Here is a 15,669-nt window from a genome sequence, read left to right as displayed (position 1 = left end):
GTGGAGTGGAGTGTGTGTAGTGGCGTGGAGTGGGGTGAAAAGAAATGCAGAGAAGTGGAGGCGGGGAGAGCAACAACGAATATCGAATTGACATCGAAGCTCCGTTAAAGCACGCGCACAATGGTTTGTTATTGTGGCCGCCGCTGAAAACGAGAATGAAACAATAAAGCCGCTGAAAAACTAACTGTAAAATATACGAATAGGTATACTCCAGCAATCAGCAGAAGTGGCACACGAGAGGCCGCGATAATATAAACAGAAATCGAAAACAAAATCCCATCCGATAAGTGAGATCCGAAGATGATTAGTCACCCGCACGAGTGGAGGCTGTGGCTAGTGGCCCTCAGTGGATGTCACCTGATCAGCGCCCAGCAGCTGCAGGGGCCACCGCCTTGTCCCCGGGGACGTATACGCATTTTGGATATGCAAGCACAGATTCCTGGTCCAGACCCAATTCTACGAAGTTGGCAACTGGAAGCCGGAGCATCCAGAGAACCCCTACGAGGCGGACACGGAGCAACAGCCCAAGGAGCGGGTCTACGGGCGGTTGGAGGCCATTCTGATGGGAGTGCCAGCTGAAGGTAAGAGTGCATGTTTCGGTGTGTTCAAACCCTAAACGCCTCCGTTTCAGGCATTGATGCGCAGCCATCCAGATCCAGCGAGGAACAGCAGGCTCCCATCGCTCCTGGAGGATATCAGAGTCCAGGCTTTGCTCGTCCCGCCAGCTTTGAGCGATCGCCGGAGAAGCACGGACGTCGGCGCATAAGCTCCCAGCAGACGCCACACCAGTTCAAAGTGGTACAGTTGATTGCCACCGAGCCTCTACTTAGGGCCATGGCCAAGCAAATCAATGAATCTGTGGAGACGACAACGGCGGCACGTAGACCAGCCCAATCCACAACGGACGACAGCTGAATGCCTTTGCCGTATCCCTATCCCTATGACACTACAGTGCCGGCTCTATCTTCAACTAGCTCCTCGAGTTCAAGCCTGCCGCAGTCATCCATGGTGCACCCTCCGGCGCCCACTCAAGCCACGAGGTCAACAACGGTCTCGCTCAACTGGCCCACGGATTTTATCGACAGCTCCTCCAACACCGCGAGCACCGAACCCGAACGCGTGGATAGGAATCTCAGCATGAACATTGACAGGCGCGACGATAGCGTTGGGGATTCTGTGGATGACTACAAGTACTACGAGGACTCGCTCAACTCCGCCCAGATGCACAGCGAGCTGAGTGTGCCGGAGACGCTGGTGCCGCAACGGCCGCTCAATATCACCCGCGTTGGGATACCCTACGAGGAGCAGAACGCGGCCGAGGAGCCTACCATATGCGTGCCCCTAACCGTCACAGAGACATCTCTGGCTTCGGACAGAGCCACGCCTCTAGTGTTGGAGGTTGAGCGTGTCTACTGCTTTCCCCTGCCCAAAGTGGAGGTCCGTCCGGGCAGCGTCATACGCTAACAGGTGGAACAGATAACAAGGTCGAGTCGGGGAGAAGTCCCCGAAATGGACATGGAACCAACGGAGCAGCCAATGCCAACCGAGGTGACAGCCGGGGCCAGCCAGACAACCAGCACACTCGCTGCGACGCTATTCCTCCTCATCGGCTACTGTATCTGGCCAAGGATTTTGATTTAGAATTAGACTTACCACAGATCACTTAATAACTCAAGGGCTAATCGTAATATACAATTAGTTACACAATAAAAGCAAAGCACACCCATCCTATCGGCTCTGCAGATGCTATTTGTTTATTTACCAATCGGAGGGCGTTGAACGATAAGCTATTATTATACCCGATACTCAAAATGAGTATTGGGGTATATTAGATTTGTGGTAAAAGTGGATGTGTGTAACGTCCAGAAGGAATCGTTTCCGACCCCATAAAGTATATATATTCTTGATCAGCATCAATAGCCGAGTAGATTGAGCCCTGTCTGTCTGTCCGTCCGTCCGTCCGTCCGTCCGTCCCCTTCAGCGCCTAGTGCTCAAAGACTATAAGAGCTAGAGCAACGATGTTTTGGATCCAGACTTCTGTGATATGTCACTGCTACAAAAATATTTCAAAACTTCGCCCCGCCCACTTCCGCCCCCACAAAGGACGAAAATCTGTGGAATCCACATTTTTAAAGATACGATAAAACCAAAAACGCAGAATCGGTGAGGATGACCATATCTTCTACAGTGCAAAATCTGAACCAGATCGTATAATGAGTATAGCCAGAATCAAGAAAACAATTTCATTCTTTCTCGCTCTGTCTCTCTCTGACACACAGGTTTCATGGTCGGTTTTGTCAATTGCAAAATATGAGTTCAAGGATCTCAGAACCTATAAGAGCCAGAGCAACCAAATTTGGTATCCACACTCCTGTGATATCGGACCTTGACCGTTTCGTGTCCAAATTTCGCCACACCCCCTTCCGCCCCCGCAAAGGACGAAAATCTGGGGCATCCACAAATCTCAGAGACTATTAAGGCTAGAGTAACCAAATTTGGTATCCGCACTTCTGTTAGATCTCACTATAAAACGTATATCTCAGAATTTCGCCCCACCCCCTTCCGCCCCCAAAAAAGACGAAAATCTGTTGCATCCACAATATTGCACATTCGAGAAAACTAAAAACGCAGAATCATAGATAATGACCATATCTATCAGATTGCTGAATCTGGATCAGATCGGATCAGTTTTGTACCCAAAAGCAAGAAATCAATTTTCAGTGGCTACGCAGCGCCCGACGTCACGCTCAGACTGATTTTCTGTCTCTCTCGCACGCACTCTTTGTCGTGTGGTTCAATATTAGCGGCGTCTGCCGGAGGAGAGCCATACTGACTTAGTATCGGGTATAACTGTAGAGTTGCGGTGTCCGCAGCAACTCACAACGTTCCACCTCGTCAATGTTTATTGGTCCGATAAGACGTTGCCATTAATAACGAGGGGGAACGTTGTGAGTTGCTGCGGACACCGCAACTCTACAGTTATACCCGATACTAAGTCAGTATGGCTCTCCTCTGGCAGACGCCGCTAATATTAAACGACACGACAAAGAGTGCGTGCGAGAGAGACAGAAAATCAGTCTGAGCGTGACGTCGGGCGCTGCGTAGCCAGTGCAAATTGATTTGTTCCTTTTGGGAATAAAAATGATCCGATCTGATCCAGATTCAGCAGTCTGATAGATATGGTCATTATCCATGATTCTGCGTTTTTAGTTTTCTTGTATCCTCAATATTGTGGATGCAACAGATTTTCGTCTTTTGTGGGGACGGAAGGGGGTGGGGTGAAATTTTGAGATATACGTTTTATAGTGAGATCTAACAGGAGTGCGGATACCAAATTTGGTTACTCTAGCCTTAATAGTCTCTGAGATTTGTGGATGCCCCAGATTTTCGTCCTTTGCGGGGGCGGAAGGGGGTGTGGCGAAATTTGGACATGTAACGGTCAAGGTCCGATATCACAGGAGTGTGGATACTGAGATCCTTGAACTCATATTTTGCAATTGGCAAAACCGACAGGTTTCTGTGTGTTAGAGAGAGACAGAGCGAGAAAGAATGAAATTGTTTTCTTGATTCTGGCTATAATAATAATACGATCTGGTTGAGATTTTACACACTAGAACATATAGTCATCCTCTACGATTCTGCGTTTTTGGTTTTATCGTATCTTTAAAAATGTGGATGCCACAGATTTTCGTCCTTTGTGGGGGCGGAAGTGGGTGGGGCGAAGTTTTGAAATATTTTTGTAGCAGTGACATATCACAGAAGTCTGGATCCGAAACAACGTTGCTCTAGCTCTTATAGTCTTTGAGCACTAGGCGCTGAAGTGGACGGACAGACGGACAGACGGATGGACGGACAGACAGACAGGTCTCAATCGACTCGGCTATTGATGCTGATCAAGAATATATATACTTTATGGGGTCGGAAACGATTCCTTCTGGACGTTACACACATCCACTTTTACCACAAATCTAATATACCCCAATACTCATTTTGAGTATCGGGTATAAAAAGCGAATATTATCATGAATGGCTGAGGATAGTGAGAGCCATGATACAAACACAACGATAAATGAGTACTCTACTCTTTTAAATAATGTGCTCTGATTCAAATGATTCATTTTTAACACGCCAAACAATATAAAACAATCTACTGCTTCCTTTCTTAGCTTTTCAAAAAAATGTTTTCAAAAGAGAGCAGAACACCCATCGAAAGACATGGAAAATGTTCTTAGGTCTCCACTCTATTGATCTTGAATACATGTAGGAAACGAAGGAAAGAGAGAGACACGAAGCGGTCGTGTTTTCGTCGTGTCGTCGGGATAGACCAGTAATCGGCTCTGAGAGAGCCGATAGCAAGAGAGAGAGATCAGTCAGTTGTCAGTTCAGCCACGCATCAGACGTACACGCACAAACATACTTGTAAAATTTAGAGCTGTTATAATTTTAAGTCCAACATACTTATCAAATAAATGTTACTCGTTGCCATCAAGCAACTTAAACTACTACAAATTGGGGGCTCGTCCGAAAATAAGCCCAAGACAACAACATTTGCAAGTGAGATTTGTGCGTGTATTTGGAAATTTTGGCGAACACGAGACTGGTGACACAAGAGATCGGTCGCGGTGCGAAATTGAATGGCAGTCTGGCCTAGAAGTGCGAGAGAGACACCTTTCGAAGAATGCGCATTAGTGTGAGCAGACATTCAAGAGAGCTGAAGCGACAAAACGACGGCAGACGGCAGCAAACACAGCAAGAATCAAAACCTTCGTTGTTGTTGTTGTGCATTGCGTCTGAGAGGCTAGAGCTACAAGGAGACAAGCGGCACAGAGACGACAATCTGAGCGCGTTCGTTCCAAAGAAAGCAGAAGCGACAAAACGACGGCAGACGGCAGCAAACACAGCAAGAATCAAAACCTTCGCTGTTGTTGTTGTGCATTGCGTCTGAGAGGCTAGAGCTACAAGGAGACAAGCGGCACAGAGACGACAATCTGAGCGCGTTCGTTCCAAAGAGAGAAGCGACAAAACGACGGCAGACGGCAGCAAACACAGCAAGAATCAAAACCTTCGTTGTTGTTGTTGTGCATTGCGTCTGAGAGGCTAGAGCTACAAGGAGACAAGCGGCACAGAGACGACAATCTGAGCGCGTTCGTTCCAAAGAGAGCAGAAGCGACAAAACGACGGCAGACGGCAGCAAACACAGCAAGAATCAAAACCTTCGTTTTGTTGTTGTGCATTGCGTCTGAGAGGCTAGAGCTACAAGGAGACAAGCGGCACAGAGACGACAATCTGAGCGCGTTCGTTCCAAAGAGAGAAGCGACAAAACGACGGCAGACGGCAGCAAACACAGCAAGAATCAAAACCTTCGTTGTTGTTGTTGTGCATTGCGTCTGAGAGGCTAGAGCTACAAGGAGACAAGCGGCACAGAGACGACAATCTGAGTGCGTTCGTTCCAAAGGAAGCAGAAGCGACAAAACGACGGCAGCAAACAGCAAGAATCAAAGAACATTGATTGTTGTTGTGTGGCACTGCGTCGGACGGAGACTACAACTACAAGAAGAGACAAGCAGCAAGGAGACGACCATTTTGTAACAGCAGAAGCAGCGACGATTCGGGAAGCGACAACGAGTTAACGGCGAACAGCGAGAGCAAGGCAAGGCAACAAAGAGAGGACGGCAACAGCGACATCGACAGGCAAGCGAGATCTGGATGTGGTGGTGTGTGTGCGTCAAATTTGGAGTCTGGAAAGTTCTGCGCAGAAGCGAGAGTTAACAAGGGTAAACCCATAGTAAGGTGAGCGTTAACAGAGAAGCGATCGTTAACAGTGACGACTTTAAAGGCGTTTTCGGAGTCGATGTTAACTGGAAAATTGTTAACAGGCCAGCAGTAATAAGGTTGTTTAAGTTGATTTAATTACATTTTCTAGATATAAGCTAATATCAATTATTTTGTATTTAAATCGTCACGATGCAAGTTGAAGAGATAATGACACTGAGAGTCGCAGATTTGCGAGAGAAGTTAAGAGAGCTTGCGTTGCAGACGACGGGACGAAAGCGCGATTTGCAAGATAGACTATTAATACATCACGGCTTTCCAGTTGAGGATGAAGAAGAGTCAGAGGATGAGTCCGTAGTAACAGAAGTGGATGATACCGTAGCAGTTCGACCAGGTACGCGACAGGCAGAGTATAAATCTTGGTTTACGCTAAAAGACGTGGAAGGTAGTGTGTCACAATTTTCTGGTTCTAATAACCCCGACATCAATCAATGGATAGAGGAATTAGAAGAATGCGCAGCTACTGTTCAATGGAGTCAATTACAATTATTCATTTATGCCAAGCAGTTGTTAGTTGGTGCAGCAAAATCTTTCGCTCGTAGTTTGCGTGATATTCGTAACTGGAATTCGTTGAAGGCAACTCTGTTGGATGAGTTTAGTGTTAAACTGTCGTCCGTAGAAGTACATAGAATGTTGCAAAAGCGCCAGCAGAAAAAAGGAGAGTCGTTGCATGAGTTTTTGTATGCGTTAATGGAGATAGCTAAGCCAATTAAACTAGATGATGAGAGTTTAATCGAATATTTTGTGGATGGTGTACCAGACGCTAGGGCAAGTAAGGCAATGCTGTACCAAGCTAGAAACTTAAAGGAGCTCAAATTTCAGATCGATGTTTACCAGAAAGCTAGAGGCGGATCCAAGCCGATGAGTAAGAATTGGCCGCTGAGTAATAAAAGTGAGAGTTCGGTGAAAGGGTCGATGGCAGAGAACTTTAGGAAATGTTTTAAGTGTGGAGACAAATCGCATTTGAGGAAAGATTGTCCCAAAAATGATTTTTGTTGTTTCAAATGTGGCCAACCAGGACACCGTGCTGCAAGCTGTAATGTCAAGGTCGAAACCAGACAAGAAAAGAGATCGAATACGAACATTATTCGAGATAAGGAAGTCGTTGATAAGCCGTCAGGTATTTTCACTCCATCAGGTTTGGAATTAAAGGATATTAAGTACGCGAATTTGGTATTCCAAGGTTTGATTGATACTGGAGCAGATTTGTGTTTAATTCGCAGGAGTGAACAGGAAATCGTGGACAAGCAAGTGGAAGAGTGGCTGGCTCAGAAGATTATAAGGCCAATTACATCGGAGTATGCATCACCAGTAGTGTTGGTACCCAAAAAGAACGGTAGCAAGAGACTATGCTGTGATTACAGAAAACTGAATGAGAAAATAGTTCGCGATAACTTTCCAATGTCACATATGGATACAGTGTTGGAGAAACTGCAGGGTGCAAAGTATTTCACCACGTTGGATTTAACAAATGGTTTTTTCCATGTGCCTGTAGAAGTCGAGTCTCAAAAATATACGTCTTTTGTGACTCAGAATGGTCAGTTCGAATTTTTATATGTACCATTTGGAATTTCAAATTCTCCAGCGGTGTTTACCAGATTTATAATGGCTGTGTTGAGAGATTTGGTAAAGAATAATGAAGCAGCAGTCTATATGGATGACGTTATTTGTAGTCAAGATATAGAAGAGGGTTTGTTAAAGTTGAGAAGAGTACTGAAGATAGCGGAAATGAATGGGCTACGTATAAATTGGAGAAAGTGTCAGCTGATACGACAAAAGGTTAATTTTCTGGGGTATATAATAGAAAAGAATACGATAAGACCAAGTGATGAGAAGACGAGGGCAGTCGAAAAGTTCCCAGTGGCAGTTGATAAACGAGGGGGAACGTTGTGAGTTGCTGCGGAGACCGCAACTCTACAGTTATACCCGATACTAAGTCAGTATGGCTCTCCTCCGGCAGACGCCGCTAATATTAAACGACACGACAAGGAGTGCGTGCGAGAGAGACAGAAAATCAGTCTGAGCGTGACGTCGGGTGCTGCGTAGCCAGTGCAAATTGATTTGTTCCTTTTGGCTATAAAAATGATCTGATCTGATCCAGATTCAGCAATCTAATATATGTTCATTATCTATGATTCTGCGTTTTTAGTTTTCTCGTATCCTCAATATTGTGGATGCAACAGATTTTCGTCCTTTGTAGGGGCGGAAGGGGGTGGGGCGAAATTTTGAAACAAACTCGTCTCGGTCCGATATATTAGGAGTGTGGATACCAAATTTGGTTGCTCTAGCTTTTATAGTCTCTGAGATCTAGGCGCTAATGTTTTACTCTAAGCAAAGCCGGCTATGCTACGTGTGTGTTAGAGAGACAGGGCAAGAAAAAATGAAATTGTTTTCTTGATTCTGGCTATAATAATTATACGATCTGGTTCAGATTTTGCACTCTAGAAGATATAGTCATCTTCTACGATTCTGGATCCAAAACATCGTTGCTCTCGCTCTTATAGACGGACGGACAGACGGACAGACAGACATGGCTCAATCGACTCGGCTATTGATGCTGATCAAGAATATATATACTTTATGGGGTCGGAAACGATTCCTTTTGGACGTTACACACATCCACTTTTACCACAAATCTAATATACCCCAATACTCATTTTGAGAAACACACACGCACACGCACTCGTACTCATCGCATCGGGCACTCAATAAATTATAATTTTGTTAACGAGTGTGAAAGTTTTGCCGCAATAAAACAATAAAAGAAAAACTAACGTTTCCATTACGCCAAACCGACTTGATGATTTTCCCATTTTTCCCATTTCACTACGAGCCACTGCTCCTCCACCATCCTCCATCCTCCATCCTCCATCCTCCACCCTCCCCATCCATCGTCTGGTGTCCATAATGCTCAGACAGACGTGACAAAACGTTTATGGGTCTTATTATTTTTTTTTTTAATTTTTCCTTATTTATTGTTATCTTTTTCGTTGCTGGTTTACTGTCTTTTTCGCAGATCGAGTTTCCTCTGTCAGTTTATTGATCCCATTCCATGCAGCGCAGGTTGAGCTTTTCCAATTTTCCATATTTCTACATCGACTGCCGTCGACTCTTCATCTTCTTCTAGTGCTGCTTGCTGTTGCACTTACTGCTGCTTGATGTATGCATGGAAATTGTCTGTAGAGCGCCTCCGACTGGTTGCTGGTTGCATTATTATGACAGTTTGCGAGATTGGGATTGGGAACGGGAATGGGAACGGGGAGAATCGAGCCGTACAGACGTAGTGGTCCATGAATGGGTTAGTGGCCCAACTCCAGCCGGTCTCTCCACTCAATCGGCGAATTATTTCATAAGCTCATGGCCCAAAACTATTTAACCGTTGGCCTTCGGTGAAAAGTAGCCCTTAGCCAAACAAGCAACAAGAAGAAACAAAAATAGCTGTCATCAACAGGCTACAAGAACAAACAGCAAACGGGCTAAAACCAGCTAAATCTTTTGTGCCACGAAACGGCAAGCGATTTGGCCACATATTTGCATAAGTGTAAGCATACACCTGCTGTCAAAATATTGGTATGGCCAAAAAGCTCATCAGTAAAATAAAATAAAACCAAAAAGCCGTTTAGTTCTACAACAAGTATAAGGATGGTGAAAATTCGGAAGACTTTTTCCAAAAACAAACGTGATGATGACTCCGGTCCAGCGGGCTCTAGTTTCGGTTTTTACGTTAAATTGTCAGGTAATGTATGACTAAAAAAAAACAAGTGCTCGACTTCAAAGCATTTATTGGACTGGTCGCAGCCAGAGATAGCAAAACTCCCCGACTCCACCGTCGAGCCGATCTTGAATGCGCAGAGAGCAGTACAAGAGCGCGGCGTGTGAGAGCAAAAGCTCTGCTCACAACATCGCACACGCTACGATAGGGTAATTACGACCGTCTGCTGCAATATTCCGGCCCCGTTGAAGACCTCCGATGCTTCAACCGTCTATTGGCAGTTTTGCCAATTTGTGTATGGGGCGTTTAATTACGCCCGCGGGTGTTCGCACCTCGGCGACGCGCACTCTCCCATCTTCTCTCTTGATTGCGGCCACCACTCGTCCTGTGGTCCACTTCTGTGGCGGTGTGTTGTCCTCGTGGACGAGCACTAGACAGCCAATGTCCAAGTCTGGCCTTTTGGTAGCCCACTGGTGACGCTTCTGCAGGCTGACCAGGTAGTCCTTGGACCAGCCCTGCCAAAACTGCTGCTTGAGCGCTGACAGCATTCGCCACCGCTTCAAGTACGCGAAGCTTCCCCTGCTGCATCTGTCGTCGTGAGCTGATTCGGGCGGCAGCGAAAGAAGCGGCTGCCCGATCAGCAGGTGCCCTGGCGTTAGCGCTTCTCCATCGCTGGGATCGTTGCCTGGGGACGCGATTGGCCGGGAGTTGAGAAGAAGAGCCTCTACCTCTACCAGGTGGGTGCACAGCTCGACCGCGGTGAGCTTGGCGTTGCCCACTCCGCGTACCAACCTCTGCTTGGCTGATTTGACGGCTGCCTCCCACAATCCGCCGAAGTGTGGTGCTCTCGGTGGTATGAACCACCACTCGACGCCTTGGCGCGCTGCGTACGCCTTGAGCCGGTCCTGGTCCCTCTGGTACGCTTGATGCAGCTCGTTCAGCACCTTGCTCGCGCCCACGAAGTTGGTGGCGTTGTCGCTGTACACCTTCTCCGGAAGGCCTCTTCTCCCGATGAACCTTTTAAAAACAGATAAAAAACTATCAGTGGACAAATCTGCTACAAGCTCCAGGTGAACAGCCTTTGATACAAAGCAGACGAAGACGGCTACATATGTCTTAATAGGGGGCCTGCCTCGAATCTTGAGAGACACGTAGAATGGGCCGTAGAAATCTACCCCACAAATCAAAAAGGGCCGAGCTCTTCGCACTCTATCAGCTGGCAGGTTTCCCATGATCTGTCCCTGTAGGACTGGCATGTATCGGAAGCTGTGCACAAAATTTCTCAGGATCCTTGTACATGCTTCTAGAGCATTGATTAGCCATATCTGCTGCCTTAGCAACGAAACCATGACTTTGGCGCCTGCATGGTAGTGAGTCCGATGCAAATTGCGAAGATAAAGCGTCACGAACTGCGACTTTTGCGACAGCAGCAGAGGAAATTTGGCGTCATACGGAATCTCTGCGTTGAGCAACCTTCCTCCCACTCGAATCAGTCGCAGCGTTACTCCGTCGAGTTCGCTCGTATGTATGAACGGGTTTAGTCGTTGAAGATGCGGTGACAGGATTTCCGACCTCGCTAGCTTGTGGAATTCTGGTCCCAACTCGTGTCTTTGGACTACTTCTACCAGCCTTAGAAATGAGAGCTTAAGTTCTTTGGCTGACAGAACGACCTCTCGACTACGCTTGCTTCCTTGTAGGAACCGGTTTACATATGCCATAATCCGAAGAAATTTCTCAAAGGAAGAGAAATTCAATTCAATCAACTCGATGAAATCATTGGCCTGACACTTTGCCACTGAATGTGTTGCCAAACACTTCTTGTTTTCCGACCGTTCCATTTCTGGGGACAACTCAACCTGATGTAGACATGGCCACTCCTCAGAATTCCTGAGCAGAAACTGGGGACCCTCAGTCCACAATGAGCACGTTACACCGTCTACGTCTGTGCCACGTGACACCAAATCGGCTGGGTTTTGCTCAGTAGGAACGTGCCGCCAAGTCACACCGCTTGACGATTCCTGGATTTCAGCAACCCTATTGGCCACAAACGTTGCGAGCGTGGCTGGATCCCTTTCCAGCCAGTACAAGGTGACTTGGGAGTCCGACCAAAAGTTCACACTTTCGATCATGAACTTGTCCAGGAGCCCATAAAGTGGATAACAGGAGTGCTGCGCACAATTCGAGTCTTGGAATCGATTTCGTTTTGAGAGGAGCTACTCGAGACTTTGCGGTAAGAAGCTTAGACACGACATTTTTACCATCACTGGTACGGATGTAAATGCAGCATCCGTACGCTTCACCTGATGCGTCTGCGAATCCGTGAATCTGAACGCTTTTATGCGTGTGAAGGCCAATGTAGCGAGGTATGGTTATCTTGTCTAATTCAAACAAATTTTGCTTGAAGTGGTTCCAACTAGTGTGCAAACTCATGGGAACCGACTCGTCCCAATCCAACTTTTGCCGCCACAATTGCTGCAGCAATATTTTTGCCCTCGTTATTAAGGGACATAATAACCCTAATGGGTCGAACAATCGGGACGGAACTGACAAAATGTTTCGCTTTGTAGGGGTCAATGAATCAAATGAGTCATGTAAATGATAATGGAACAAATCATTTTGCGGATTCCATCTAATTCCGAGCGTTTTAACAGACAACGAAGGATCAAACTGCAGCGATTTCTCCTGGCCACTATCGGACAGCAGCTGGGGATGATTTGACGCCCACTTGGCCAACTTAAAACCCCCGGATTCTAAGACCTCACACACTTCCAGCCGAATACGTTCTAAATCTTCCAGACTCTTTGCTCCAGTAAGCATATCATCGACGTAAAAGTCACTTTTTATGACTTGTGATGCAATAGGATGGGACTCAGCATAAACGTCTGCCAATTCAACGAGACAGCGGATGGCCAGAAATGGAGCTGAGGCTGTCCCATAAGTAACCGTATTCAGGCGATACGTTTGAACATCTACATTTGCCTTATCCCTCCACAGAATCAATTGGAAATTTCGGTCTTCTTCGGCGACCTGAACTTGCCTATACATTTTGGAGATGTCAGCTGTGAGCGCAAAACGATTTAATCGAAATCGGGCAAGAGTTGCGAAAAGCTCCCTCTGAATAGTTGCACCCACCATCAAAGTCTCATTTAATGAGATTGAAGTCGATGTTTTGCTCGATGCATCGAAAACGACGCGTAGCTTGGTGGTTTTACTATCAGGTCTCAGGACACATTGATGTGGAATGTAGTAATGGCGTCCTGGAGGAGTGTCTGGAAGCAATGACATGTGGCCAAGGATGAGATAATCTTTCATAAACTCCATATACAGATCATGCAAATACTGATCTCGTGCAAGTCTGCGTTCTAGGGATAGAAAGCTGCGTTTTGCCGTCTCGAACGAGAAACCCAACACGTTGGGATTTATTTTAAATGGCAGCCCCACTTCAAAACGACCCGATTCGAGCCTGCGTAAAGTCTGCTTAAAGTTTTGTTCGCAAGCCAATTGTTCAGCTGTATATACAGCCTTCGACTTCTCTGGGACCTGTTCCAATTCCCAAAAGCGCTCCACCAGAGAGTCGAGAGAACAATGATCGCTACCAACAGCGATATTGCATACAGCATCCTGTGCTGATGCCTTATATTTTCCTGATACAATCCATCCCAACAATGTTTTCTGGATTGTTGGATGTTCGGAACTTTCCTTTAATTGGCCTACACACATTAACTCAAAAAAGGTTTCTGCCCCTATCAATAAGTCAACCTTAGCAGGCTTGTAAAACTGCGGGTCTGCCATCTGCAGGTTTGCTGGTATCTTCCGTTGAGCGAAATTGACAACATTATCGGGTTGGTATGTGGAAATCGACCTTAACACCCAAAAATCGGAATCAAAGTTGTGATCGTTGATACGAGATTGGACAGAAGTATGACGGACGAGTTTTTTCCAACAGTTGTGATATTAAGGCACGACTCATCACGGCGCAATCGTAAGCGCTGGGCTAGATCCTCGGATATAAAATTAATTTGGGAGCCGGAATCTAGAAGTGCCCGTGCATACTGAAATTGTCCGGACCGATCTTGCACATTTACAACAGCGGGAGCAAGAATAACCTGGTCAGCACTAGCAACGTGACTAGAATAAGCTGTCTGAGGCTCAGACGATGACGAATGTTCTACTGGCACAGAACTAGGCCAATTTTGCTGTGGCTCAACCCCGTATCGATGAAGCAGAGTGTTATGGGGCTTAGAGCACACTCGACATTTTGCTGTCTTGCACCTCGTCACTGTATGACCTGGCTTCAAACAATTTATGCACAGTCGGAGTTGCTTGGTGATATCGAACCGTTGTAGAACAGGAAGAGCACTAAACGATTGACAATTGCTTATGGTATGATTCCCCGCGTGGCAATAGCTACATTACGAATCAGCTCGCCTATCCGTCTTTGCACATGAAAATGACGATTTAGTGGGTCCTTTACTTGTCTCTTGTTTAGTTTTACCCTTATTCCGTGTTGACTCTTCGGCAGCTAGATGCTGATAGCACCGATTCAGCTGGGCTGCGCACTCGGACCAAGACGGTAGTTTATCGTAATCCAGTTGCTCTTCGAACCGAGACTTCGTTGTGGGATCTACTTTAGACAGCGCTATGTGAATTAGCATCGCGCTATTTATGTCTTTTTCACTTCCTAACGACTGCAGAGAAGAATATATGGCTGACACCTTGTCAATGAGGGACCTAAGGCATGAAGCAGAAGCTTTTGTTGTGCTGGGACTTTCAAACAACTGCGAAACAGTATCAGAAAAGATCAAATATTTTTTGTCGTAAACCTCCTTTAAACTATCAAGAGCCTTCTCATAATTTTCTGCAGAGATCTGAAACGCCTTCCCTGTTCCCAATGCATCGTCAACGAGACACGACAGTAAGTGGTTGAATTTTTCCACATTTGATAATATTGGGTCGTTATGCACCAAACTCTCGAAAAGGCTTATAAAGTTTTTAAATTCAAAATGTTTTCCACTAAACTTGGGGAGATTCATTTTAGGCAGATGTGATGAATGACGCTGGCTACTCCTATCCCTCCTCTGTATTCGCTGAGTTTCGGGTTCTTTAAGTGCAGACATGTACAGAGCCTTTGTGGTAACACACATATCCTCGACCGATGCTCGTAGATCGTTGTTGGGATTTAAACAATCCACGTCTGCCTGTATATCCATCAACTTTTCACAATAATTTTCGATCAGCTCGAGTCTGCATTTAATTTGAAGAGAGTCGAACGAACTAGTTTTTTCTTCAAAGGCCGTTCTCACACGCCTTAGACCGCCCATCACCCTATCGTGTCTTTGCATTGCTGTTGCTAACTTTTGCAGGACTTTTGGACCCCCTCCTTCTTTTGAACCTCCTTCCCTGGTAACAATTTCCCTTTCCTTTTCACTCATTCTGGCGCTTTCTCTTGCTTCAAGAGGGTCGGAAAGTAATGCACTGGGTTTAGACAATGGTTAACTAACAAAATACTGTAGGGTATGCAAAAAACTATGAAAGAACGCGAAATTTCCACAAAAAACTATGTATCGGCTTCAAAGGGTAAACGCAGCGAAACAAACACAAATTATGCTGCCAATGCACACAACCAAACGCAGCCAAATTATGCACAATTTGGCGCAACGATAGCGTTACCGAAGTAAAGGCAGCACCAATAAGCGGTACTTCGCAAAAGAGAATTGAAAACAGCGGCAATGACCGGAGCGTCTGATTAGCAAGTACCGTAAACCCTCATCAATTTGCACTTTTCTTCAATCCACCAATATTCCGCATATAATAAATATTTTATGTTGCTGGCTGTTCACTTTGGTTTATTTTATTACTTTGTGTTTTATTTAATTGGTATTCCAATTCAACGAGGTGCCAATGAAATTGAGATCAGTGGCCAAAACACAGCGCACAAAATGGTGGCTTGGTTCTAGCACTCAATTTTTTTCGCACTAAATACCTGAGAATTCGGCATAGATTAGCCGAACACTTTCCTTTTTTGTTGAGTAAAGATGAATCCAATTTGTCGCACAAAACCAGCCAGCTAGAGCTCTATTCGCAACAGAACAAAAAAAACCAATGACTTGTGCCGAGACAACGAA

The 15,669-nt window shown here is 45.9% G+C and overlaps 1 pseudogene; it reads left to right on the top strand.

Moving 5' to 3' along the window:
• Positions 1–300: 300 nt before the first annotated feature.
• On the top strand, positions 301–1,641 carry LOC117191752 (annotated as a pseudogene).
• The last annotated feature ends 14,028 nt before the right edge of the window (positions 1,642–15,669 follow it).

This window comes from Drosophila miranda, assembly GCF_003369915.1.
Source record: "Drosophila miranda strain MSH22 chromosome Y unlocalized genomic scaffold, D.miranda_PacBio2.1 Contig_Y1_pilon, whole genome shotgun sequence".
NCBI classification, from domain to species: domain Eukaryota; kingdom Metazoa; phylum Arthropoda; class Insecta; order Diptera; family Drosophilidae; genus Drosophila; species Drosophila miranda.
This window is presented reverse-complemented; position numbering and strand designations above follow the sequence as displayed.